This window comes from Poecilia formosa, unplaced genomic scaffold (assembly GCF_000485575.1).
Source record: "Poecilia formosa unplaced genomic scaffold, Poecilia_formosa-5.1.2 Scaffold5, whole genome shotgun sequence".
Classification (NCBI taxonomy): Eukaryota; Metazoa; Chordata; class Actinopteri; order Cyprinodontiformes; family Poeciliidae; genus Poecilia; species Poecilia formosa.
The window spans coordinates 2725940-2752298 of record NW_006799944.1 but is presented as its reverse complement, the minus strand read 5'-3'; the positions used below and the strand labels follow the sequence as shown (position 1 = coordinate 2752298).

At 38.7% G+C, this 26359-nt stretch overlaps 1 protein-coding gene and 1 long non-coding RNA gene across 17 annotated transcripts in view; both read left to right on the top strand.

Moving 5' to 3' along the window:
* The window catches only part of trpm3 (transient receptor potential cation channel, subfamily M, member 3), a 141700-nt gene that overhangs the window by 36571 nt on the left and 78770 nt on the right, over positions 1-26359 (top strand). The window lies entirely within an intron of this gene.
* On the top strand, positions 24532-25119 carry LOC107837526 (uncharacterized). Its single transcript, XR_001663542.1, has 2 exons — positions 24532-24733; positions 24923-25119. It is a non-coding gene; the product is annotated as an uncharacterized LOC107837526 (long non-coding RNA).

The window sequence follows — 26359 nt, the reverse complement described above, 5'->3', positions numbered from 1 at the left end:
ACAGTGGCTGTACTGGTTATCCCTCCCAGATTCCTGCTCCGTGTTTTTTCCCCAACCCTTTCCCCTTTCAATAAACTTCATTATTGTTTTTGCACACGCGTCTCCTGATTGTGTTCGTGCATGTGGGTGCGTAAACTGGAACCCAACATGACACTACATTTATGAAGGCTGAGTGATGACCTCTTGTGATTTCAGCCATTTTAAATGCAGTGCCAGTTGCAGATTTAATGCGGAGCCATTAACACAAGCCTCCTCATCCAGTTTTACTCAACAGAATAATCCTTCCCACTCACTCTGCCTGACGGAGATGCCATTTATCAAGTAGAGGGAAAACAAACCAAAAGAATTGACCATTGTTTCTACTCTGTGCTGTTTGTTGTTTTCTTCTTAGTGCTGGGTGATCTAAAATGCTTGGAGCTGCTTGATATGCTGCATAAATCAGCTGCAGTAGTTTGGCGTTTTGTAAAATGGAAAGCATTCAATAAACTCAAAACATACTTTTCATGTTTGTATTTTATTGCAACCTGCACATGGGTTAGATTCTTTTGGAGTCAATGCATGTTAGTTTTCAGATTTGTGGAAAAAAAAAATTAACCAAATAGATGAAAACATAAAGTTAATGAAGGTGTAACCTGTTTTCTATGAAATGATGTTGACTCTGTCCTCCTGTCTGTCATGTCGAATCCTTGAAACAGCTCTGTGACAGCCAAATGAAGAAGGAATAAAGGGGGGGTTTAGTGTAGGAAGAGTGTTGAAAGAGAATGTAATACTTTTTGACATGGGGAGGCTTTCATCATTGTTCTTTGATCAGAGAAAGCAGTGGCACATGGTTTTTCTTTCTCACTGTCTGTCTTGAGTTCATTCTGGGGTATCACTTTCTTGATCTGTCTGTGTTTCCTCCTTATTTCTCCATCCAACACCATCAGTGTCGTGCAGGAGACAGGCTCTGGCTGAGGCTGCAGCGAGGTGCTGGGCCACCTAACCTTATGTCTTGTCACAAGTTTCTCAGGTGCCTTATAAAAAGCTTGGTAGGTCGTCTGTAGCATTGTGGAAATGCTGAGGGTTGATAAAAAAAATTAAATAAATAAGCCTCTTTAAAAAAAAATGTATATTTCTTAAATTTTTAGCACCTTTTTCATGCTACAACTCCAGATGTCATTTGTTTATATCTGGATTTTAAGTGATGGACCACAGCTGAATAGTTTATTGTGGGATAATGAATAAAAATATGAAAATTGTGACTCTAATTTTTTTCTTTATATTAGAATTTCATGTTTTTTTTTTTTGGTTACTTTATTTTGTGCTCCCTTTCTATGTTTTAATGCAGTTAAAATAATAATGTTTCAGTTAAATTTATGACGTTGCAGTGTTTGATTTAATAAAGTTAGCTGAGCGGACTCAGTTATTTAGCATCATTCTGTATAGGATTAGTTAGAACGCTTAGATACATACTTAAGTATCAATTTGTGTCCATACTGAGAACCGAATCTGAATCACGACATTGATTGTGTGTCGCCTTAGGATAAAACCAAAAAGGTTTCTATCTCAACTTCATAGTGGCTACAAGACTCCAGGATGTCTGTGCTTCCAGCTTCTTGCCAATAAATTGTTCTGGTTGGATAATTAATGTAAAACATTCTTACATTTTATGTTCATATTAAACGAATGTATGGAATAAGGTGTTTCCTGCTGCTTCCAGCCTGTAGGCTAAGATAAGCTAATCCGACTGCTGGCATGTGAGCACTGTTCTGGTTCTTCCACATGATTCAAAATGTTCAACTATTCCTTTCACATGTGTCTAGTTCCACACGTTCAGCAGAAAAAAAAAAACCCACGGACATATAGCTAGATATTTTTTTTTATTCTGTTACAATATCAGGGGTAGTGTTTATAGACCTTTTTAGAAAATGAATTCAAATCAGCGCTCTGAGTGGTCTGCAGTTAGTTAGATAAACTTATTTAAAGTGTCACATTAGCAGGATGTTTTTTACTGTGTTGTCTGTCCTTATTTAGAGAAATTTCCCTTTGAGTAGATGTCTTAAATGTATTGTTAGAGCCTTTCACTACTTCCCATTGTTTCTGTATAGGATTTCACTATCTTCAGCACGTTTATTTCTTTCCGTTTCTACATACTACAGCACATTTTTGTCCCCCTAAAGCTCAAACTGTGAATTTTTGTCAGTTTGTGATCTCACTCAAACCCTCAGCCGTGAGTCGTGGCTTTTTAAATCACATGGAGGCAGCTTTAGTTTCCTTTGAACGGCTTCTCCTGGGTGTTTCCTTGTGCTGTCATTTGTGGATCAGCTCAGTACGCAATGGAAACCTGAAGCAATAAACTATATATGCTGCCACACACGTACACACACCGATTCAAGTGCATTCAGAGCTGATTTTATGGTGTATGTACATGACTGGTTTGCTGGTTTGGCAATGAAACTTTTAACAGAAGTCTGCTAATTTACCTGCAGTAAGAAATAATTACCTCCACAAAGAACTACTGAGATGTTAAACTACTTCCTGTGCAAAAACGCACTTGCAGAAACACTTTTATGTGTGACTGTGAATCCCTACAGTCATGAAGGGTCTTAATACGTCTGTAACACTAGAGTGGAGTTTACCAAGCAATACAATTTCCTTTTTTCCCCTCTACACTGTATTCACAAAATACATATAACTAAGTCGGGTTGATGGTAGTAACATGCACCTATTAATGCATCAAGTTTCAGCGGTCCCTTCATTTCACAAAGATGAAATGAAGGGATTTTTTTGGGGGGGGTTTTTTATGTAATTTTATTAACACCACTCCAGGTCCAGACCTCAAAAGGGATTAGTGAAATCTACACTTATTTGGATGAGTTGTACTGAAACGAATTTTGCTGTGCTTCTGCACAATAACAGTAAAAACCAACCTGATTCTGACTAAATGAATCACTTCAGAATGGCATTTCTACACTAAGTCATGTTATTTTAATAAGAAAAAAGAAACTTAGGTGGTGTTTACGGTGCCTCGTTTTTCCTTCTCCAAGTTGAACAGAGAATAGCTAATGCACCGCAAACGTGCAATACACACGAGTCTCCTCGACAGAGCTAATTCGTTTGCTTTAAATCGATTAATATTTGCACGTGAAGCATCTTTTGAAAAGTTCTACAATCATAAGTTTTGTATTTCGTATTTAAAAAGAGGAAATAATTTTAAGCACTAATTTAAGTAGCAGAAATTATTTGCAAAAATAACCCACTGGAACAGAGGATGATTTCCCTGACCAGTTTTTGTTGTAAATCCAGAATTATCGATTCACTTTTTTTTTCCTGCTTTCGGCAGACGTACCTTTACAACCACATACAACCTTTACCTTCAAGAATGACAAGCAGTTTTCTCTGGCTGCGATATGCATAGTGAATGGCAAGTGAATGGAAATGGTCTTTGTTTCATTCAGGTAGCAATGCTTGGTATCTTGCCCCTCCCACCTTTTGCTTCCTTGCCTTTCAGCCTTAATTTCTGTGTTTTTCTCTTTTTCTCCCCCAACCTTTAACCATTTATCACTTTAACTTTTATCCCCCCTTAAATGGTAAGAGCATCTCTAAATCTCATAGTGTAGCTATTGGACATCTCCCAGTGGAGCTCTAGCTGCTGCAGTTTGTGAACGTGTGTTTCTGTGTGCACACTTATAAAATGCGGTGTACCATATAATCCAAGAGTACCTCTGTGCTAGTATGGAATTGTTCCCAGAGCAAAGGCTTGGAAGATCCTACCATCTGTTGGAAAACACACAGGAAGTGAAGGGATCTGAGAGGAAGGATGGTTGTGGAGGTGCTGAGAAAAAGCACACATCAGTTTTAGTATAAAATAAGAGATGATGTGTGCATGCCCATGTGCAAATTGGATGCAAGTGGTTAACGTGAGAGTAAATAATTTCAGACAAATTTGTGTGTGTGTGTGACAGGGAAGGAAATGAGTGAAATGTGTGAATATGTGTGTGTCTGACTGTAAATTGGAAAGGAACCTGGACAATGAAAGTGAACAGCATGGCCACAGGGGCTATTTTTGTCCTGCCATCCACCCATCCGTCCGTCCGTCTCTGTCTGCCTCAAGCCGACTCGGTTCTGAATTCCTCTAACCCCCTTCGTTGCTCCGTTCACTCCTCCCTCCTTTACTCTTGCTGTCAACTCTGTTCTCTCTCGTCCTGTCTGATTTCCTGACATACAGTTGACCACATCACCCCCGTCAAACCAGTTCACACTCTGTGTCCCACATTTTGAAGACCAGTCACACTTCCATCTTGAGCTGCTGCTGCCCTAAAGGGACGACTGTCACTCGACATCTTAAAAGCTGTTATATAAATGATGGACTTTCACTGTTTTTGCAAAATGAAGTCTAAAATTATCTCTGAGATCTTCAGAAGTGTTTTTTTTTATTACTTACAAAATCAAGTATCCACAAAAGGATTTTCTTAGATCTTAAGAGCTTCATATAGTTCTGTTTTTCAGTTCTAACTAGAAGGAGAACTGATTTATCTACACTCTTCTTTTTTTGTCATCAGACCAGATAAGAATATTGTCAGGAGGTGATTTGTGTGAACAATATATCTTCGTGGTTTGTTTACTGAATATTTTCAGTGGGTCTTGTCTGGTTCACACATAGCTTAACTTCAAAAAAGAAAACATGAAGTGTAGTTTATGGAGGCATTTTTTGCAGCTGCACTGATGGGTGCTCTAAGAATGTTTTACTGTAGAAAGGAAACAATCTATCTTATTACTATATATGGTAAAAAGTGAACATCTGTCTTAAAGTTTAAGAAGAAATTGTGATTATGGATCGGAGTATTAAAACCTCTGACCTATTATCATGTGGGCTTTTCCTTATCTGCAGTTTGTCAAAAGAATGAACAGAAGTGGCTGTATGACTGACATGCTGACATTTGTAAACAAGCACCAATCTGAACATGTAGCATACCGAGATGATTGGAGAAAACTTAGCCTCTGCCAAGCATTTCTACCTGAATGAGCTATAATTCAAACTCCAAGCAGTTTCGTGATGGACGTGTACCTGCTAGCTTCACCACTTTAAGCAAGTCATGGAAACAAGGCGTCCTCAGAAAGCAGAGGCTCTTCATGTGGCACGTTTAGTGGTTCTGTTCTGAAATAGACATTTGCAAAGCTGCCCAACCTCTTTTTTTTTTTTTACATCTAAAGTAAAACTAATCAGATATTACTCAACAAATTCTTAAACGAATACTGTTAGAATCCTATAGTTGAAAAACTTTCACTTTGACTAAAGTTTTTTTTGAAATGGCATAAATGTTTATTTCCTTCTATGTAGTAGTCCTAGCTTTCTTTTGAGGCCAAGAAGATACATACCTTACAGCATTTATAGCTCTAGAAGTACATATACAGCAGTTAGCTTTCTTCTTTACGGAAAGCACAAACTGAGATAGCCTGGTTTGATGAACCACATTTTTGTATTATAACCCAAAGACGGCTGGGTACTTGTGTGTTACAATAAAATATGGGAGTAAAGACAATTTGATGCTTCGGACAATGTTGTTCTATGAAACCTATGAAACCGTACATGTAGATCTGACATTGATATTTAGCACCAATTTAAGCATTGTTGCAGGTCATGTAGACTCTTATTGAAAGGATATTGCTGGATGGCTCCTTTCAGCAGTCATGAAACAAGAAATATTCTGGAACCAATTGTACCTTTTATTCAGGAAATGGGGGATGTGCTGGACAAACAGTTCTGATCCACGTCTCGCAACCCAAAAGGATCTGTCGCTAATGTAGGTGACAGGGAACATGGTGTGCCTTCAGGGGTCTCGTGGAGTTTGTGCCTTAACGATTCGGGGTGGCGAGGAGGGGTGTTGGCAGTGAAAGGGCGGACCAGCACACTATTATCATAATTCTGTGATAATAGAATATTATATTTACATAAGACCATTCAAAAATAATGATGGAAAAGAAGGTAAATAGCAATGTGAAGAACACAGACTGACCACGCAGAGAAAGCGGGGAGAGCAGGCTGTGTAATGATGTGTGCGCCGCATGTTGTTTTCGATTGTCAGCAGGTGGTGTACCACAGAGCATGAGCCTCCGTCTCACCGCCATATGCAACCTGATGCACTGAAGCTTCAACTGGCTTCTCCGCAACAGTGAGAAGCACACTGGCAGAGGGCCATCAAGACATATTGAGAGGCAGATCACTGAAGGGCAAACATGAATGGGAATTACTTGCTCTGCTTCTCCTTTTTGGCTCCTAGTAGATTACATCTCTAACAGAGATTCTCTCAGTTGTGTTAGGATGGGTTCACTTTAGTGGAATGCATTCAGATGTGAATAGTTGCACATGGATTGACTATAATTGTACTTTGTTCTGATTGCGAAACAATTAATATGCTAATTGATGTCAGGTGAGTTGCTGCAGATATTTAATATATTCTAGTTTCAGCTGCTGCTTTTTTTGTTGTTACAATTCAATTGTAGTTGGAGAAGTGATACAAAGGGTAAACTGTTCAAGTCAAACATTAGAGCTGCAGTATGTAGCTTATAAAAAAAATGTTTTGTACATATTGGTTAGAACTACCACTATGCCGTAGCACTTTGGTATAAGACAGATAATCTGGTAAAGTTGAACTCCTCTGGCTCTTCCCTTTGGCCCTATGTCATCTGAAGAAATATGCTGCTTCATCAGAAACAACCAATCAAAGACAGGGGGAGAGGTTTGTTGTCAGTCATGCCTGTGTATGCGCTCCTCCAAAAAATTTTTTAATCTCAATTTAATAAAAAATGAAAAATGTCTATGCTCCCATTGGGTAACTTTTTTCCCCCAATAGGAGCATAATGTTTTTTTTGACCAGTTGTGCTTTTCCATTAAGTCTGACTGTAAAAAACATTTTGATTTCATTTCTACAGCAAACAACCAGCAAAACCTATTTTTTTTATTATTATTATTATTCGTTCTTTTATTCTGGTATTTCCCAAACTGTTTGCATCTTTTATTTTTCTTGAGGTTGCATCTGTAGTGTTTGTTCTCAACAAACTTCTTGCTTGAGCTTGAATCCAAAATCTCGTTTGCCAGTAATTCAGAACTATCCTTCTGTTCTAAAATGAGAGTGGATCACAGATGTATGAAGGTGTGTGTGTGTGAGAAACGGCATGCTCAAGTGTCAGGTGCTTCACTGTGGTGGCTACCAAGACAGCCAGACAAAGAAAGCCTCAATCACAGAGAGGCTATAAATGGGAATAGCTCTTTGGGAAAAAAAAACCTCACACTCCATAAATTTTGGAGCAGAGACCCAGAGAGAAATACATGTGGATCATTTCACAGTCTGGTATCGGATCATAAGTGCTAAAAGGGATGTAGAAAAATCATCAGCTGAGATTTTTGCTTGGGAAAAAAGTGAATGTGTTAAGCTAAAAAAGTGTGCAAGCATCCACATGTTCAGATGTGCTCCCGGTATTTCAAATTCAATCAGACATTTGCATGTTTGTATGGAGGCATTTCCCCCCTGAATAGATTGATGGAATGGGGCAGGATAGTGAGGTGGGGATTGAGGAAAGAAAAGCAATTAAAGAGGTAGTCAAATGGTGGCGGTGCAACGAGCATCTCATGCAACAAGTCCCTGGTTTAATTACGCTTAGCTCTAGATGTGCCATTATGACATAGCAAATGAATCAGGAACATGTGGAGATGTTTCTGTGGGATAAAATGGGTAGATACAGCAGGCACCTTTTAGATTAAAAAAAAAAAAAATAGAGTATTTAGCTGAAATGTTTCATTTTAACATTAATCTTTACAGAACCAGATCAGTTAAATGCTGTTTCTAAATCTGAGTTCACGTGGATTCAATCAGGTAATAAAAAAAAAAATCGCATTTTAGCTCTTTGTCACACTTCCTGTAGTGCAAACATGGTTTCCCTTGCGGATAACCGGAATATAAGATGGCTTTTAACGTTTTATGTTCAATTGAAATTTTCCTGCATGTCCATGTAACCAAGTCCAACATTTGACCAAGTAGGTGGTCCAAGTTCTTTAAACTTCTCCTTAAATCTTTTGCTTTTGGATGCACAGTGAGTTAGTCTTCAATTTTACCTTGAAACTGCTTTCGCTCATTTTTTTATTCTGCCATAATGTATTGCGATAAGAAGTGCAAAACGTCAGTGTTAGGGACACTTTGTAAGCATAGAGTAAGTGATGCATCCCTCTATTTAAGCCGAATAAATTCTCCTTTCTGGTTAACATCCAAAGACTTTCTTGAAATTTTTTTGTTTTGTTTTTGCCATTTTCTGCTGTATGCTGATGCCTGTGTAAAAAGGTTTCTCCCTAGATGTAACTTCTGGAATGGTTATAGGACTGATATGACTATAAATAGTTTTAGTTCCAAGTCCTCAGAAATAGCAATTTAAAATCTCTGTTACTGCATACTCCATGCGGCCTTCTACCTCAATAGTGTTGACCTGCACAATGCATTTTGTCTAATTTTAGTTTGATTACTTTTATAGCATTAACGGATTTTATTTGGTTCCTTTAAATTTCCTTTTCATAGATGTATATTATATTAGAACAGCCAACCGAGATCTGACTTAATTCTGTCCAATCTTCTTGAGAGAAGATATAGATCTCATTCAAGCTGTGAGTTTTCAGCCAATTACCTGACTTTTAAGCTAGAGACACTTTATAAACCTAACCATAAATCATGGTTAATTTTAACCATAATTAATTTTAACCATTGTTTTGTTTTAAAAAAAGAAGTAGTAATGTATTTTTGGGGTATTTTTCCTGTTAGAGCACTAAGCTAAGCACTAAGCATGTCTCATCCATCTAGGATTTTTAGGTTGTAACTTTATTGTGTCACTGAATGTGTGGGAAGCACCAGCACTGCTGTGAGTTAAACAGACCATCAGCATGATGCTTCCATCACCGTGCTTGAGGGTTGGAACCATGTTCTCAGGTTTGAAAACCTTCTCCTTAATCCTCCTAATTGTCTTTCTGTCATTGTTGTCAAACATTAATTCATGGTCTACCCTCTAAAGCTGGGTTTTCCAACTCAACGATGATCTCAAAAACGGATCAAAGTTGTTTTGTAATGAATTTGAACAGAAAGTTAGTGATCTGTTCTTAAAGGTCAAGTCCAGGCCATGAAGCCGACCAAGCAAGTTAAATGAACACTTTTTAATGAGAACAGTGATCAAATATTGAGGCAGTTATGCAAGGAGCTTGCTGGTCGCAACAGAATCTTTGTAGTTTATCGTCAATATACTAGGTGAAATTTATTTAACTATAAGTGAGGGCGTATTTATATATTTCTCTCTGTCTCTGAACTTGTCATTAAAGTTTAATGACATGTTCAAAATGATGACGTTCTTGCCAGAATAGCCCCTGTTTGACCTCTTTGTTTTGTTGCACAGCTGCAGTCCTCTTCCCTTCCTTTATATCCCAGCGTTTGTCTTCGAGCTACTTGCCTGCCGCCCGACAGCAATAGTAAGGAAAGCAAAGAGAAGGAAAAAAAACAAAAAACAGAAAGGGATGCCTGCAGAAAGAGCAAATGGGTCGCTGCAGCAAGTGGAAAAAAATGGGGGAATCCTATTATCTGAGTTACTGAGAAACAGAGACATGGAAAGCTCCAGGTTGTAATGAGCAACTTGAAAAATGAGATGAGTCGGAAAAGTCAAGTAAGTTAGTAGTTCCAGAGTAAAGAAGAGAAATTCAAAAAGTGAACAAAAACAGTGTGATTTGTATCAGAACATAAAAGTAAAAGACCTGAAAATATTGTAAGGAATGAGCGTGAAAGAGACAGGCTGCTAAAAGAGAGAGAGAGAGAGGGAGACAGTTTCACTCACCCTGGTCTTTAGCCAGTTTTTTTTCCTTATCAGCCCGGTCCAGACGTGGTGAAAAAAAACAACAAAAAAACGTGCATGCTATGTGCCTAGAAAGAGCCTCTAACCCTGTCCTATGTGTTCAGAGGTCGACTCACGGTGCCAATGGTTCCTCATCTCTGAAACCAGGAAGATTTGTTCACAAAGCTCTCACAGATGGATGCCTTAGGCTCAGCCGTCGTAATGTAAAAGTTCAGTTCTGTTCATATTAATTTTACGCATCAAAGTTTGCAGATGAAACGTGACATTTACAAATCTAAAAATACGCAGTTTTATAGTTTGATCTCTGATGCAGAGGGACCTTTCTATATATTCCGACATGAACTAAAGTGGAGAAACTGGATATTTGTTCTCGTTCTAACACAAATTATCAGGCCTTAAAAAAAACAACAAAAAAAACGAGCATGTTTATATGCACCAGTCCGTCCTGATACAGAACCCATCTGCACTAACTTACAGCCCCTGGTAATATTAAAAGGAAGCTGTAGAGTGTGCTGTCTAAATGCACACATCACTTAGTGCCACTACATTTATCACAGAGCTTGTTTAGTGACATGTAATCTGCAGTGAAATGACCCAGCCTACCTTATGTGCATTTATAGACATGTCAGATGTGTTTTTTTTGATATAGATCACTTCTGAGAGCTACTCAATCTGTGTGTGTGTGTGTGTGTGTGTGTGTGTTTGTGTGTGTCAGAGTATTTTCTCTCAAGCGCACAGCACCTTTCTGAAGAACATGAAGGACTTTCTCAAAGTGTGCCTTTCACTCATGGCTGATAATCTAGTTGATTAGTTTTCTGAAGCCATTTGCTTAGAAACAAGCGTGAAATTGAGCCTAAAGGCTTTTCAAAACCATTATCTATGTAAAATTGAATACTGTGTGAGGTAAAAGAAGGCACAGTGGCATTTATGCAGCTGCATGCCTGGGTCAGCGCGTGCAATATCTTTGAACTCTCAAGGGAAATTAAGTTGACATTAGACTGAGATTCTCTATTTTGCAACTTGCAAAAGAATGAAATTCCAAAGTGATAACTCTCACATGAGCAAGCATCAGCATTTTTATTACCCATCAATTAAAATATAGTTTGTTTTAGCCATTATGAAAATGGAAGTAGTTGTAGATATCACTATGCAGCATTGGGGGCCTTTTTAAACCTTACATTGTGTTGGTTTAGTCCCGTTGTTGTAGCTTGATCTGCCTGTATTATTTTTTTCCAGCCACGCCAATGCTTCTTCTCACCAAGCTGAATGAAGAATGCTTCCTTTCAAAGCAGGAAGTTTAATTTAGAATTATCGTCTTTGAAAAAAAATGTTTTATGCCCAAGTGTGTGAGAAGCTTTTATTGTAAATGAATAATCTGCGTGCGGTCGTCGTTTCGAAATTGTCAAGTCAAGTAAAACTCCACACAGAGGACAATATGTGCAACTTTAACTTAGTCCAAAATATCGCAAGAAGTCAAACAAACACTACACTAGTCATTTCTGCAGAAGTCAACAGTATGCATCAAAAAAACTTAATAGATACTACTTATTTACAACAATTATTTCAAGATGATCAAAATTATGAAATGCTTAATGTAAATTAGCATTTATTTTCACTGCAGGGAGGATTTGTAGGAACTAGAGTAGTTTTCTGGGATATTTTTCTCCTCTTTGCGTCTTCACTGATATAACCAGGGCCAAATAAGACAGAAATGGATAGAAGTCCATCCGGTTTACGCTTGTTTCTAGTTTCTAATTCCTGTTAACTTAAAATTACTGGAGATTGCCTGGAGGTCTTTGTTTTTCCAGCAAAGAATGGGTGCTGGTCTCCCCCATGGTGTAGAGCTAAAGCTGGATAGCAGGAATGGAAATGTGGCACACGCTTCATCTTTTGAAGCAGAAAATAGAAGAATCTCTGGCTATTTTTCTAAGGAGTTTCAAGCCTGTGAAGAAAATGGCTCCAAAAATACACATTAAAAAGTCATATTTACCTCTAGCACATGATAAGTTCATGAGGAGACCTTTGCTTTGAACTGTTAGATGGATGCACTTTTGTTGCGAAAATATTTTATTCCTGTGTAGCTGAATTCGCAAAGTATTTAGTGTATAATCTACATAAGTTTTGTTCTGTCTGTTCCAGGAAAAACTGTTCCTTGATTTTTGTAGTCTGCTTTTTCAAATTAGACCGACAGAAATAGAAACCACTGATAATTATCATTAGAATCCAAGTAGCCTCTTTAGCTCAGATACTTTCTCAATATATTCTTCTCTTAACAGCAGTCTGCTTTACCTTCACATAAAAACTTTCAGTTTTCTGCAAAATCTTGCTTTTATTGTTACAAGTAGAATACTGACCGCTCCTATCTATTCCACATAGCACACTTAAAAACACCCATTCTCCAAGTTAGGGTTCAAGGTAATAATACAACATGAAATTAAATCTTTAATAGGACTTTGACGGAACAAGCGATCCTTAACTTCCATCGAGGAGGAGCAGCACGATGCCCGTCTTGAACTGGTAAATTTAAATGTCCAAATATGACTTGCTTAATTCCAGTTAACTCGGAAGTGTTCTTGGTAAGAACAAAGAAAAGATGGGAAAAGGGATTTAAACAAGTAGTGGGAATGTTGCCAGGCCAAGACGAACTGAAAACGCCACTGACCAGAGGCTGTTGCTGTATGATAGTTTCATTACTGTCGTGTCATGAAAACAGCTCAATTTACAGACAGCAGAGATGACACTCCACAGCCACAGCCGCTGGTAAACACCGTCAATCCACCTCACCTGCCCCTGCTGCTCCTCTTTAAGGAAGCTGGGCAAACAGACCTCGAACCCAGGGACTCGACTCCTGCCCGTGATGGTTCCTGGATGAGACGGTTTGAACTTCCTCCAGCTCCCTTTGGTTAAGATCTGCGTCCGTGAAGTCTCTGTTTCAACTACTCTAAGGTTTTGAGTTCAGGTACTATTTGAGCTGAGATGCTGATCAGGTGTTTCTAGTTGTAAAAAACAGTGCCTTCACTCCACAGTTACACATCATAACATCTCTCTGAAACCAAAAAAGTAATAGCAGCAATCCTGTACAGCTTCCAAAACCAGAATTAGCCATTGTCCTGACATGCAATGCCTCGACCCCAAAAGTGTTGAATGGAAGTCTACAAAATAAATAAATAAGAGCTAGTAAAACAAAGCTACTCAAAAAATGCTTCCACCTTGAGCAGCGCAATTCTAAAACTTTGACTTTTTTTCTTCTTCTAGACTTTTAAATTCAATCTGTCAATCTGCATGTTTAGTCATTTAAGTTCAGGTTTAAGTTATTGCTGCCTATTGCTGAGACAAAGCAGATCAATAGTTGCTATTATTCCTCCATTACTCGCAAAGAAACTTATGTAAACATTTAACATCACTTTTGTCCACCAAAGTTGTAAGCATCAAATGAATACAGCTAATAAATATACTTAATATGCATTTAGGAAATTCCTTAGTTATTGGCCAAGCTTTTACTTGATCCTTCTTATTTTTATCCCTGGATTTCATTCCTTTATGTCCAAATTGCAACTCGATACTGCCTGCACCCTTCTGTGGATTTCGCAACTAAATCCATAACGCATCCTTTTTAATTCCCTGGGACAATGCTGCTGCAAATATTTTTAATCAACATTTCTTTCACTAGATAACACAAACATTTATATGAGGTAAGTAGATAATTTTAATCCTAAACAAGACGTTGAATATCAGTCCACAAATAATCAAGCGAGAAATATTTCCCTGATCCCCGGTGACAAGAAGTGTGAATTCCCGTTTCTTCCTTTCTGGGTCTCGATTAGGCAGAATTTACATGCATTTAAACTTATCTCCTTACCTCATGCTATTTTTCTGCCTCACTAATTATTAAGCATCGGTGAGTTTTCACTACAGGCTATTTCTCTAGCTGGTGTAATGATTTATTGATGGTGACCATTTCGTCTGCATCCATTTAGAATATGAACAGGGACAAATGACACACCAACTTTTAATTATCCTGAAAAAAAGAAGAAGTCAAAATTAACTTTATTCTTATTCCTGTTGAAACATGATGTACGCACGTAAACTTCAACAAACGGAGTTATGTTTAGTGTTCATTCACATTTAGTTTTTCTCCTATGCTTCCCCTCGTCACCATCCTAATATTGTAAATACTAATTATCCCACATGTCTCAGAAGTTTGGCTTTCGGTTTTTGTTTGCATGTGATCATTCTCCTTGTGGGTAATTTATGGTCCACTTCTCATCCTTCCTGTTTACTTTATTGTCTAGAAGGCTTTGCCATATAAATTTATTTCTTTATGTTTAGTTTCTTAGCTTAGCTTGGTCAATTAAACAAGAAACATGGCACGTTTGTGGAGCTAGTGTTTGTCGTCATTGCTCAGAGACGAGTATCTCAATTAAATTCTGAAATGCTTGTCTGACTCTCCTCCAGTACAACTGCGTTGACCTGCATTATTCTTCTTATTAATAAGAAAGCATCACTGCCAATCTTTGCAAAAACCTATGTCACCTATTGTAACTCGGAAACAGAGACAGAACTTAAGTGAAGAACACGTGAGACGTTTATGTTCTTATGTGGTCCAGTTGCCAATCAGTGGCCAGTTAGTAAACCAGTTTGGTGAAGGTCAGTAATTATTGGCATGTATAAGGCTGGATTTTCACTGGTGGGAATGAGGCATCAGCAATCACTGCACATCCATAGACATCTTTACTGCGGCCATTTTAAGTTGGACAGTCACAGCCTTTATTTGACCCATAAGAAATGTTGAACATGTGACTTTTGTAAACCATCTGTCTTGTCCAAGTGTAGCTTGAACAATTTTGTTAAAAATCAGACTTTGTGAACCCATTTGATCAACTGCAACCACTTTCAGACATCAGTGGATGTTTTCAACCAAGATTTTTTTTTTTTTTTTACATTTATTTAGCAAATACTGACTCATGGGGTAATGCTCGTTTTGTAGTAAGTAGACTAAAGAGAAAGGAGAATAACTGTTCACAACACATGCAGGCAAGTGCATGTCAGGTATTGCAGACAAAGCTGTTATTTGGTGGGGCTTTTTTGTCTTCATTATGCCCTCATGTCTGTGGTTAAACCAAACATTGCCCCTGCTTGTCCAATTAGACTTTGAGTCCCACAGCACATCACCAGTGACACAGGAACAGACGGTCCATTAACAGTGATAGAGATGGATAGTAAGAGATCAGAGTCAGGAGAAGAAACGTGCATTTCTGCAGTTTGTCTCTTCAGAAATCTGCTTTTTAAGGCATCATTAGCAGACACAGAGTTGCTCGGGCCACAAATCCTCAGAGAGATATGCATATTGCCACGAGAAACTTGTCCCTGCTTACAATTTGCATAATGTCGGGCGTCTCACTTCATTAGTTTAATGCTTGCTTAAGGTAACTAGCCTAAACAAGATAAACAAAGAAGGGGAGAATAATAATTCATAGCACTACTAATGACTTCTATTAGCAGTGCAGGCACAGCTGATCCATGTGTGTACATGTGACTTACAATTTACTTGACATGGTTTCATGGATCAGCTAGGAGAACTCCTAGATGGGATGCTCACTTGATGATTTTTAAACACTTCAGTTAAAATGATGCAAACCCATTACATACAGTGTACTTGCAGTCATGAATAACTCCCTGTCAGATTATTGGAGATGAATAATTTTATTGGATGGATGAATCCGAGGAGTTCTTTTTTTTTATTTTTATTTATTTATTTTTCTTACAGAAAAGTTGGAGTCATTTGCAGGACCGTATAAAACAGGCTTTCTGTAAAATCAAGTTTATGTGTGAATGAGACAATCTGCCAGCGTCAGAGTAAGCAGTTCGCAGTGTCACAGACTTTGTGCTTTATGTGCTTTGAGCAAACATTTACTACAGCACTACAGGAAAGGCTTGCTCGATTATAAAAAATCTTTCCACTATTTGCTATGGATGATTAAAGATTAGAAAATGCTGTCAGCCTGTTAGAAGTTTCAGTGTGGGATTCCTTATCCATGAAATACACAGGCAGTCATTACAGAGAGATACTAATGGTACTTATTGTTAAAAGAAGTTTAATTCAAAAACATGCAGACAAAAAATTGTTCTCTTCTTGACATGAAAAAATGAAAATGTATTATGGTTTCAATCCTAAAACATATTTTAAATTAGTCAAACTTTTGTCTCAACTTAGGTACAAACCCATTGCATCTTATCGTCCCTAATTTATTTTTTAATTTTTTTTCACTTTCTTGTGTAGGTGGCATAAATCATTTTAATGAGTCTTGCTGCTCTCCTGCCTCCTACGGAGTGCCTTTAAGGCCAAAGTTCATCTTGACTTATCTGACAGTCATCAGATAAATCAACATATTTTTCTGAAAATATGTGAAAAGGTCCTTCGACATCAAGAGAGTGATGGTTCACAGAGAAAAGACTTTACCTAGAGAAAAGCGGGTGTGCTGCATCCGACTTTATGCACCTGCTCGATTTGAATAGCCTTTCATCAAATGTTCAGTGGTGCTTGAAAGTTTGTGACTGAATCCGAATATTTTACCTAACTTTAAATAGCACTGTGAGAGCCACAGTAACTTTTGCTGGTCTGAACTGGTGATCTTTTTAATCTCGATTTAAAAAAAATAAAATAAAAATCTGCGTACATATATTTCTGACACTTTTATCTAATTTGTCTGAAAAGTTTTGTACTTAAGTCGTCACAGAGAATAAGAAACCTGAATCCTTTTCTTCAGGTCGGAGGCCTTTGGTACAGATTTATTGATTGTTCGCCAAGCAGCTTTGTTTACCTCCTCAAACTGCTCAGATAACAGCCTGAAGTTGAGTAAAAGATTTTATCTGGGAGATGATAAAAAGGTTTTTGTGCTGTCAGCAGTGAAAGACCTGAATCAGTTCTCTCAGAGCTTAACTGCTGATCTTCTGCAATAAATACTGACCTTCCTCAAAAAAATCCCAATCGCTCTTCTGGAAGTGGCAATTGTTTCAAAGTGTTTACTGTCACCTGCAGATTTAACGAACACATAGCTGGAGAAGAAGAATTATTTTCACCTTTTTTTCTGCATGACAGCGAGGAGAACAATTCAGACAATTTAGCATTAGCTTCTCAGGCACATCCTTCCTATCTCAGTCACCTCTTTGAACTCAGGTACGACCTCCGTCAATCAAAGCCGCGGCTCGGCCGCTCAGTTAGGCTTTTAGTCTCCCAGCTTCCTCCTCATTAAACACAGCAGTGGTGACAGAGGGGAGAGTTTAGACTAAAATTGGCCAGCTCGAAAAGCCTCTTCCTGCATCCTATGACGGTGTTATTCAGAGGCAAGGTTACGCAAGATTATAAAACTAACGGTGAGGTCATAACAACAGGCTTATTTCAGCCAGCAGTTAAAAGTATTGCGAGATTGGAGTCAAACTCAGTGTCACTGTCAGACTGTTTGATTTTCTTGATCTCACTAAGTCTCCCCAACGTTTCCGAGCGTAAAGCAGCGATTCTCAAGCTCTGCAGTCTGATATGGATCAGAACTGAGTGGCAAGTCACCCCAGGCTCAGCCCATGCCTTATGTTTCAGGCAATATCATTTCCACGTTTTGGGAAAAAAAAAAAAAAAAACCCCGACAGAATAACAAAATTTTACATATAGAACTTTATGCATCATTAAACTTTGAATATCATCAAATTTTGTGCTTAATGGATTTAATGGTAAAAATATGTGCGAGTCAGTGTTCACTTGGCTAAGTTTTCTTGTACTTTTAGTCAGTTTAGAAAAAGAACTTTCTGCCTTATAACAATAAATGCAATCACGATGAAGTAAGGATTGTTTTAAATTCTGTATGAATTTAGATTTACTGTACGAAACATAGTAAAGACTGGGTTCACAAATAAACATTTGTAGCTATAAAGTATAATTTCCTTTTACTAAAACCATATGTAGCTCTAAAGCAACGAACTTGCTCTAAAGTTCATTGTGACAGACACCAGTTTTACTGGGTTACTTTTTATGGTAGATGTGTTTGCAGAAAAAGTGCCTGTGACCTCAAAACCTGAAGAGTTTCTTCAAACTTTTTGGGATCATTGCAGCTGTAAGCCATGCATCACCTTGCACTGTTTTATACTGTACATGTGCAGTGAAGCCTTCACAATAGATCATTTTATTATTTCTGAGCCTTGTATCTGAAAGGACAACATCTTCTGACATTTACATAAATCTCTTTCTCCTTTGTTTTATCTTTTTTCTGTCTCAGCTATAACTCTGCTGTGGCTTTGCTTTTACTATTTCAGTCACATTTTTATTTGTCATTTCCTATATTTAATTCAGTCTACCAACAGTCATCATGTGATCTTGTTTTAGCCGAGCCAGTCTCTTTCCATGTCTTTTTGCTTGATGTATATTTTGTAAATCTGCATTGAAGTGACTGTTTGTCAAGGTTTTTTCCTTCAGACAAGATTACATCCAAAGATTTCTTCACAATATAGACTGTTCATGCTTGTGTAAATTTCACTTTCTTTACCCTACTCAGGTTTGACTACTTGAGGGCATGTAGGTAAACAGAAAAGCAGATCTTCTTTAAAGAAGACTTATCAAATCTCTTTCCTTTTTCTTACACGTTTTTGTAAATTCATATGGGTCTTTACTGCTTCTAGAAACCAGTCCAAGTGTTTTAAAAATACATCAAATCTTTTTTTTTTTGGCAATAAGTGAACGTTCCGTTAGTGTCTCGAATACGAGTCGTTTCAAAAGCTTTACGATTATTAAGTCATAATTTATGGGCACTTACCCGTTACCTAGCAACCCCAGCTGAGTCCAGCCCCTCGCTAGCCCAATTCGGTCACTTCATTATTAGGATACGAGCATGTTAGGTCAGCTGGTTTTACCACTGCATGCGCTGCACAGTGGCTACTGGAAAAGCAACAAGCTTTTTTGCTCCAATGAACAACATGTGTCCATGCACATTTTTCCAGTCTCTGGGTGACAAAGCTGCATGCCTTCATTTTATTTTCAAAACATGTTTTCATTAATGTTTTTATGCACATTCTAAGTTATTGCATTGGAAAAGACCGATGGAAATGATGTAGTTGAAAATAACTTAATTAATTTTGAAAAGAAAAAAAAAAGAAAAGAAAAAAAAAAACAAGCTCATTTGAGGGATTTTTTGCTTTTTTTTTTGAAAAAGTGCTTAAGGGAAGATGGAAACAGGTTTGCCAATAAAGTTCTGATGTAGGGATTGCCCCCATCCACTCGTGGGTTTGTGCCTTACTAAAGGCTCAACAACGTGGAAAAATTTCAAAGTCAAAACATGTAGCACAGACTGGAGGACTTTCAGCCAGGAGTGGCCGGCAGGTTGTACTCCCGGCTGGAATGGGAGTGGTGGAATGGACCTTGACAGAAGGAAAGTTCTGTTCCTTTGGTTCACTGCAAAGCTGCAAAGTAAACATGACTTACCATTCAGAAACCACTGCTGCCTGCATCCTTGACAGTTGTGTAGGAGGCTCCATATCTTGTGCTTCTGTGTCTGACACGGGGTCAAAGATGTACTGTTGTACAACTGTGCGTGTGTTTTCAGCCATTTCCACATTTATGAATGTTGAGTGTGTCGGGGGGCCAGCAGCAGCTTATTTGCATAATACTGACGGAGCCAAGAAACAGCTCATTTTGAAAGAAGCAGAACTGACCAGGTGAAATCTCATTATCGGAGAATGATTTTGTGCATAAAATGTTATGAACATGTTTTGTTACGGCCCATAGACCTACCCTAACTTGTTCTTGTTCAGGGAAGCATATTAGATCCCCTTATAAGTGAGTCTTATGGGACTAACCCCGCCTCTCAAGAAGGAATGACCTTGTTGACAAAACTAGACTTTCCCACATTTACTATTCATTTGGAAAAGAACAACAATAACAGTTCTCTTAACCTGTCTGCTGCCCAAACATCAAAACATCCTCCTCCGCACCACACAAACAAAACCTCTGCAGAGACCATATCTACTGTCGCCATGACTAAGAGGTTATTCTGACCCGTCATGTCGCAAGCACAACAAACTGAGACACACACATAAACACAAAAAGTCACCTATTTTTGGCAGGTTTTTGTGAAGAAGGCGACCAATTTTAGAATCACAGCTTTCATAACTATATTTTTCTGCTATTTTCTGATTGTCTACATGGGTCTAGACAACTATCCATCCATTATTCAGCATGCTTATCCCTAGTGTGGTCAGCAGGGGTGCTGGTGCCTCTCTCCAGCGGTCAATGGGCAAAAGGCAGGGTATCTGGACAACTGCTTTATCCCAGTTTTTGTTCTGCAGCAAAGTCCCTTTTTCATTCTGAATTACTTTTATTACAGTACATAATGCTACTCCGTCTCATTGTTAATCTTTCAAACTTTAATGCTCTGACCTCCGTTTGTGCCCCTCTGCACAAACAAATGTTATGTTAGCCAAAGGGTAATGTACACTCAGAGAGACGGACATGGACATAGAGCGGGGCAGTTGGACTAACTGCCCCTCTCTATGTCTCAGGTTTCTGTTAAGAGGTTTGTACTGCTTTGGGTTTGCATTATAGAGTCTGTGTGGAAACACAAAGTAGATCAGAGTCAATCAGATGACTTTCTGTCTGCAGCCCCTCTGCAGGGAAATAAGATATTTTAGTGTCACTCGTAAGCAACTCAAATAGCAGATATTACAGTACGGTATTTACACTAAATCACATTACAACAGTAATCTTTACTTGATAAATAACACAATGCTCAGAGAGACGTTGGGGAGAAGTGTTGGACCTAATTTTATCCCCCAGCTTGAAACTTCTTCACAACTTTATTCCTGACCTGTCCATTTTGTTCCTTGAATTCATGATGCTGTTTTTTTTTTTATTTAATATTCTCTAATAAAGTTATGAAGCACTGACGGAATCATGTATTTATACTGAGATTAGTTTGCAAAGGAGTTACTTTTGAAAGCAAATCATTGCCCTAGATTTTATTGAGGGGTATCAGAGTAAAGTTGCTGGCTTTTGTTTAAAAGTAATTAAATCCATGGATATTTTTTTCTTCTATTTAGTTAATCTATGTGCTACTTTATATTAATCTATGAAACAAAACGACACCTTGAAACTACAACGTGTCGTTTCACACATTCACACCCTCCATTTGCATGAATGGAGGGTGTGAAAACTTCAGCAAGATGGGGAAAAAAATACCAATATAAACTATTTTGAATGTCAATCAATTTCTGTTGCTTATAAATTTCAAAATTCTATAAAAAATAATAAATTTTGTTTAACATATTTTCAATATTCTGTCAAAAATACTGTAAAATAAGGAAAAAGGCTTGGTTGTGACAGGCAGTCTGTACATCACTGACACAGAGATGCTTACTCAGATCAGCCAGACAGCTCCATTACAGCTCTGACAGCTCAATCCTCTAGATAACAAATCACCTACCTAGGCGTCTTCCATGGAAAAGAGCATGTGTCAGAAATGTCAACATGCAATAATTTGTTAAACTGTGCAATCTATATGTGCATATGTAGCTTCTTAAGGTCAAGCTTAGCTCAGGATTTCCGTATAACACTTTCTATCGAACGAAGCAAGCTATCGATACAAGCTATCGATAGCTTGTATCGATAGCCTTCAGCTATCGATACAAGCTACAAGAAAATCCACTTCTTTTTTTTTTTTTTTTACATTACATTTTTACAGTGCCTTGCACCACAAAACCTCAATATATTTTGTTGGTGTTCTGGTGCGTAACTGTGAAATGGAAGGACAAGCGTACATGTTTTTCCAATTTCCTTTTTGCAAATACGCCTGGATAGTGTGGCCTGGTTTTATGTATTGCTCACTGTACCCGTGTGCTAAATACAATCCACCTGCACGCCAATGTAAAGAGGGAAACATAATTTCCCATCCACACAGTAAAGCACGGTGGCTGCAGGGATACTTGTTATAGCAGAGGTTCATGGGAGGTGGTTTGGGGTGAGGGTGTGTTTTAGAAATGCAAGCAATATTTTTTCAATTTTTGTCTGGATTTGTGTTGGTCTACCACATTAAGTCTTCTTATTTGTGGTTTTAATATGAACACAGGTGAAAAAGTTCAAGTGGTATGACCACTTTTGCACCTGGGGAGTCAGTATTTGTGTTCCTCTTAAATGGTGTGTGCGTGCGTGCGTGCGTGTGCGTGTGTGTGCTGTTGTATGAATGCGCCAATACACACCAGCATCCTTCAGAGATCACTATTCCTGTTCCCAGCTATGCCTGAAGGGGAGCGGGAGAGAGGTGTGTGGGGGTTGGAGGGGCCACAGGAAGACAGGATGGGCTGGAGGTGCGGGGGGGATGGGTCCTCCCCAGTTCTAGTATCCATGGTAACCCTGTCCTACCCTTCCAGGATTCATGTAAGAGGTGAGGGAGATGATGGGATGTGGAGAGGTGGCAAAGGGACTGGATGGAGGAAGGGAGACAAAACAAATACAAACGTTTGAGAAATTACTGTCAATCCCAGGAACATAAAGTAGATTAGAGAGGCTAAAAGAACATATTAAAATAAGAAACGAAAGGCAATTCAAGAAAAACAAAAAACGTGTGTGTTTAGCAGATAAATGGAGAAATAAACACAAACAAGAATTGCTGACGGTATTCTCTCTTTGTCCTGTAAGTAAATAAAAATCGTGGAAGTCGATGGAAACATAATGAGCTTAGTCAGTGTTTGCGTAGAATTAGATCTGTTGTTGTTGTTAAAGGCTTTACTTTGAGTTTTTTTTTTTTTTTTTTTTTTGAGGAATTCTTATTCTGTGCCAGAAGAGGAAACTCATCAGCTGTTCCCGCTGAGCTGAAAGCAACAGGGAGACAGACAGAGAAAGCAAAAAAAGTGAAGAAAAGTGCAAAACAGACAGATATTATGTGTTTGTGTGTCTTCAGAATATTAATGTGAACTCATTGCGTTTTCGACTGTGAAAAATGATTGTAGCTGCTGTTTCACGCTTCAGTTCAGCAACCATAAAAAGCAACTGTATTGTAATGAATAATGACATTACATCATTATGTATAGTAAGTATGAGAAATGAGATGTTGACTAGGAGAAATAGTGTTTGTATTTTTGTATTCTGCATATTTGCATTGTTTATATATTACTTTTCTTTTTTCTTACTCATCTTAACCGTTAAACAAATCCGCTGGTAAAATTCCTAAAACATAAACAATTAGAAAACAAAATACTGCACATCTACCAGTTTTTTATTTATTTATTTTTTTAGTTTGTAGAAAGATTTTTTTCAAACATTCAGCTGCTTCCTAATGAACGCCAGGATTCCTCTGTCAGTGTGACTCTCTCTAATGAAAGCTCATCTAAATCACAGTGTGACAGTAGGGCCGGTTTGGGATATTAAAAATTAATCACAGGCTGTGTAAACGTGATTGGAAGGATACATCCATCACATACGGGGAGCAAGAGACAAAAGGGATTGAGAGGGAAGAGTGAGATTTGACGGAGGAGAAAAAGAGACAAGGTCAAGGCCGATCAATATGGGCTGAAGCGGCACAGGTGAGATGATCGGCTTTTTTTCAGATTCTGTCGTGTGACCCCTTTGCTTCCTCTCAGCCTCCTTTTGTCCCATGTGCGCACACGTATCGTCATCCTCACTGTGGGTCAGAATATAGTGGTTACTGAGAGGCAATTTCACAGCTGTTGGTCTGACCACCTCCGGACCTGGAACTTCATTACAGCACTCTGGCACAGCTCGCAGTGCACACACAGACAGGCACATGACACGGTGCGGTGCAGACGGAAGCTCGTGTCGAGCCGTCAATGTGCCGCTTTATCATAATGGTGTTGACATGTAGAAAGGCCAATTCCTATTGTAAGTGGCCTGCTGAAGGATAAGTCATATTATGCATCATCGACAGGAGAATTAGGATTAGAAAAAGAGGTTCATTTGGAAGCAAAGAAAACTGCAGAGAAATTACTGAACCAGTACTACTGCTGGCTAAACATATTTACTTACAGGATTTAAAATTTATGAGGAATCTAACTTCATTAAGCCGCTCCAAAATTGCCCCTCGTGTCCCTAGTGTTTGTGTTTTTGTGCTTTGGATACAAGATGGAGTGTAATCTGAGTCTTTTAGACTCAGATCTTTTGCACCACATTAGATCGATGCATCGACATGCATCACCACAGATTCTGTCACAATCATATCGGACCCCCACTACTTGTTACCTCCACTTGCGAACAAGATTCCAAGACACTGGAAGTCCTTCACGATGAAGAAAGATGTTTTCCTTACCCCCTCAAGCTCATCGCTCTACCCTGTGGTAAGGTTAAATGGCTAGAAGAACAAAAGCTGCAGGGGCTGAACTCACTGAAAGAGTGAGTTGCCTGCTTTCCTCAGGAGAAAACAGGCACAAGAAGCAGATATTTCAAGACAGGTGGATAATGACTGTGTTTTATGTGTAAGGTTGCAATGCTATCAGCCATGATGCATTTGGATCAAACCTGCAATAGAACTAAATTTGCTGCTGAGGAAGTGTGGAAGTGAAACAGCAAACAAGAGAAAATAGTCAAATCTTTTTACATTGGTCCACTACTTTCTGCATTTGAGAACATTCTGTGTCTCAAAGGTCTTGCCCTTTGAGACATTGGGCACCAGTTCCATTTTCAGCATTGTCAAGTTAAAACAGCAAATGGTGTATTTGTGAGTGCATTACCATCTCCGCCCAACTGGCACGCGCCTCACAGGAAATCAAGCGCACCCATCCCTTCTCAGGCCCATCAGAAACCTATAAAGTAACTCGGCACACCTGTGTTCTGAATGATCCCTTCAGACAAAGAACTCGGCTCCAAATTTCCACAGAGACACCACTGGTAGGGACTGAACATCAAACCAAACCTGCATTCAGAAAACCTAATTAGTCCTGTTAATGGAATGTGTTTATGTATTTAGAATGTAGTTTGTTGGTTTATTCACTAATAACCTGAAGGTAAATTAATATTGTTTGGAAATTTATTTTGTTCACTATAATCTGCAAGTAATTTTGGTTCATTTGTTTGTAGGTTTTCAACCTGCTTGGTGTGTCTACTCTGACCACTCAAACAAATCATGGTGGTCTTGTATTGAAAAGTGAAGTGATTTAAAGACAAAAGAAAAGAGAAATAAAAAGATGACACTGAGATGAGTTGTTCCTGCGTCTCTTTGATGGGAGCAAGCCTTTTTCAAGTTTGGGCAGAAGCCGAGGTGGTTTGAAGAGGCCAAAAACTTGACAAGCATAAAGGCATATTTACTGGAATTAAGACTTATAACCAGTAATGCAAACTGGCTCTTACAGCAGCAAAAGGAGCTGCCTGATACTGTACAGCTGTTTCCCCATTGCACACGAACACTGGTCTCTTCTGTATTGTTTAACCTGGAATGCAAAATGTATTTCCTCTATTGGGGAATATAGTATGAGTCCTGGGCTAAACTCCAAAATGTTGGATTGGGGCCAGCTTCCAGTTTAAAACTGTGTGACATTTTTGTAAGGTCAAAATACAAATTTTTGTATGTGCAATAAATCCTTAAGTTGTAGGGTTAGAGGTTCTGACTGTTGTCAGCTGGGATAGACTTCAGACCTTGTGGTCGTCCACAGAATGAAGCAGGTGTAGTTTATGGATGAATAAATCTGCAACACCACAACAAACCCACATGACTCAGGATAAATATATATATATATATATATATATATATACACACACACACACACTTACAAAGCAACAAATCCCACCTTCATACAGGTTGACAACCCAATTACATGACAATGCTGCTCCAAAATTGCCCCTCATGTCTTACTGCCAACCCTCGTTACAACGCCTACCCTAACGAGACAAAGACAAACTCTCTTTGTTGTCACCTGTAAATTATTTCAAGTTGCCTCACACGTGTCAGTCAAGGTGTTTAAAAAGAAACAGAGGTGATGATTACAGTGGCTATAGTTAACCTGGTCTTGTCGCTACCTGTGGGTTGCTGCCTCTCACGCTGTCTTTTATCACTTTTCCTTTCTCCTCTGTCTCACTTTCTCACCTGCTTTTGCCACAACAAAATGATGCACACAGTAAAAATTGTAACTTATTGTCAGGTCAGTCAGTTTATTCCCCCCCACCCCGTCCTCCCTCCATTTCATGCTGTACCTCACATGATGCACCTCAGAGGAGGTGATTTTTATTCTTATGCCAAACCCATCCTCTTTACTACTCTCTCTGGTTCTATCCTATTTGTAGTTTCCCTTTACACTTCAGTGTCGCATAACTCAAACTCTCTCCTCACTCCTAATTTTTCCCACCATCTACCTCTGTCTCTGTCTTTATCCCCTTTTACCTCACCTCTCCAATACTTCTTGCCTGCTCCCATATGCGCCCCCTCTGCCCCTTCCAGCTTTTCCGGACTGTGAACCTGTCCCCCCTCTGTCACAGACAGAATGACCATGCCAGTGTTGATTAGAGCCTGCATGATCAGAT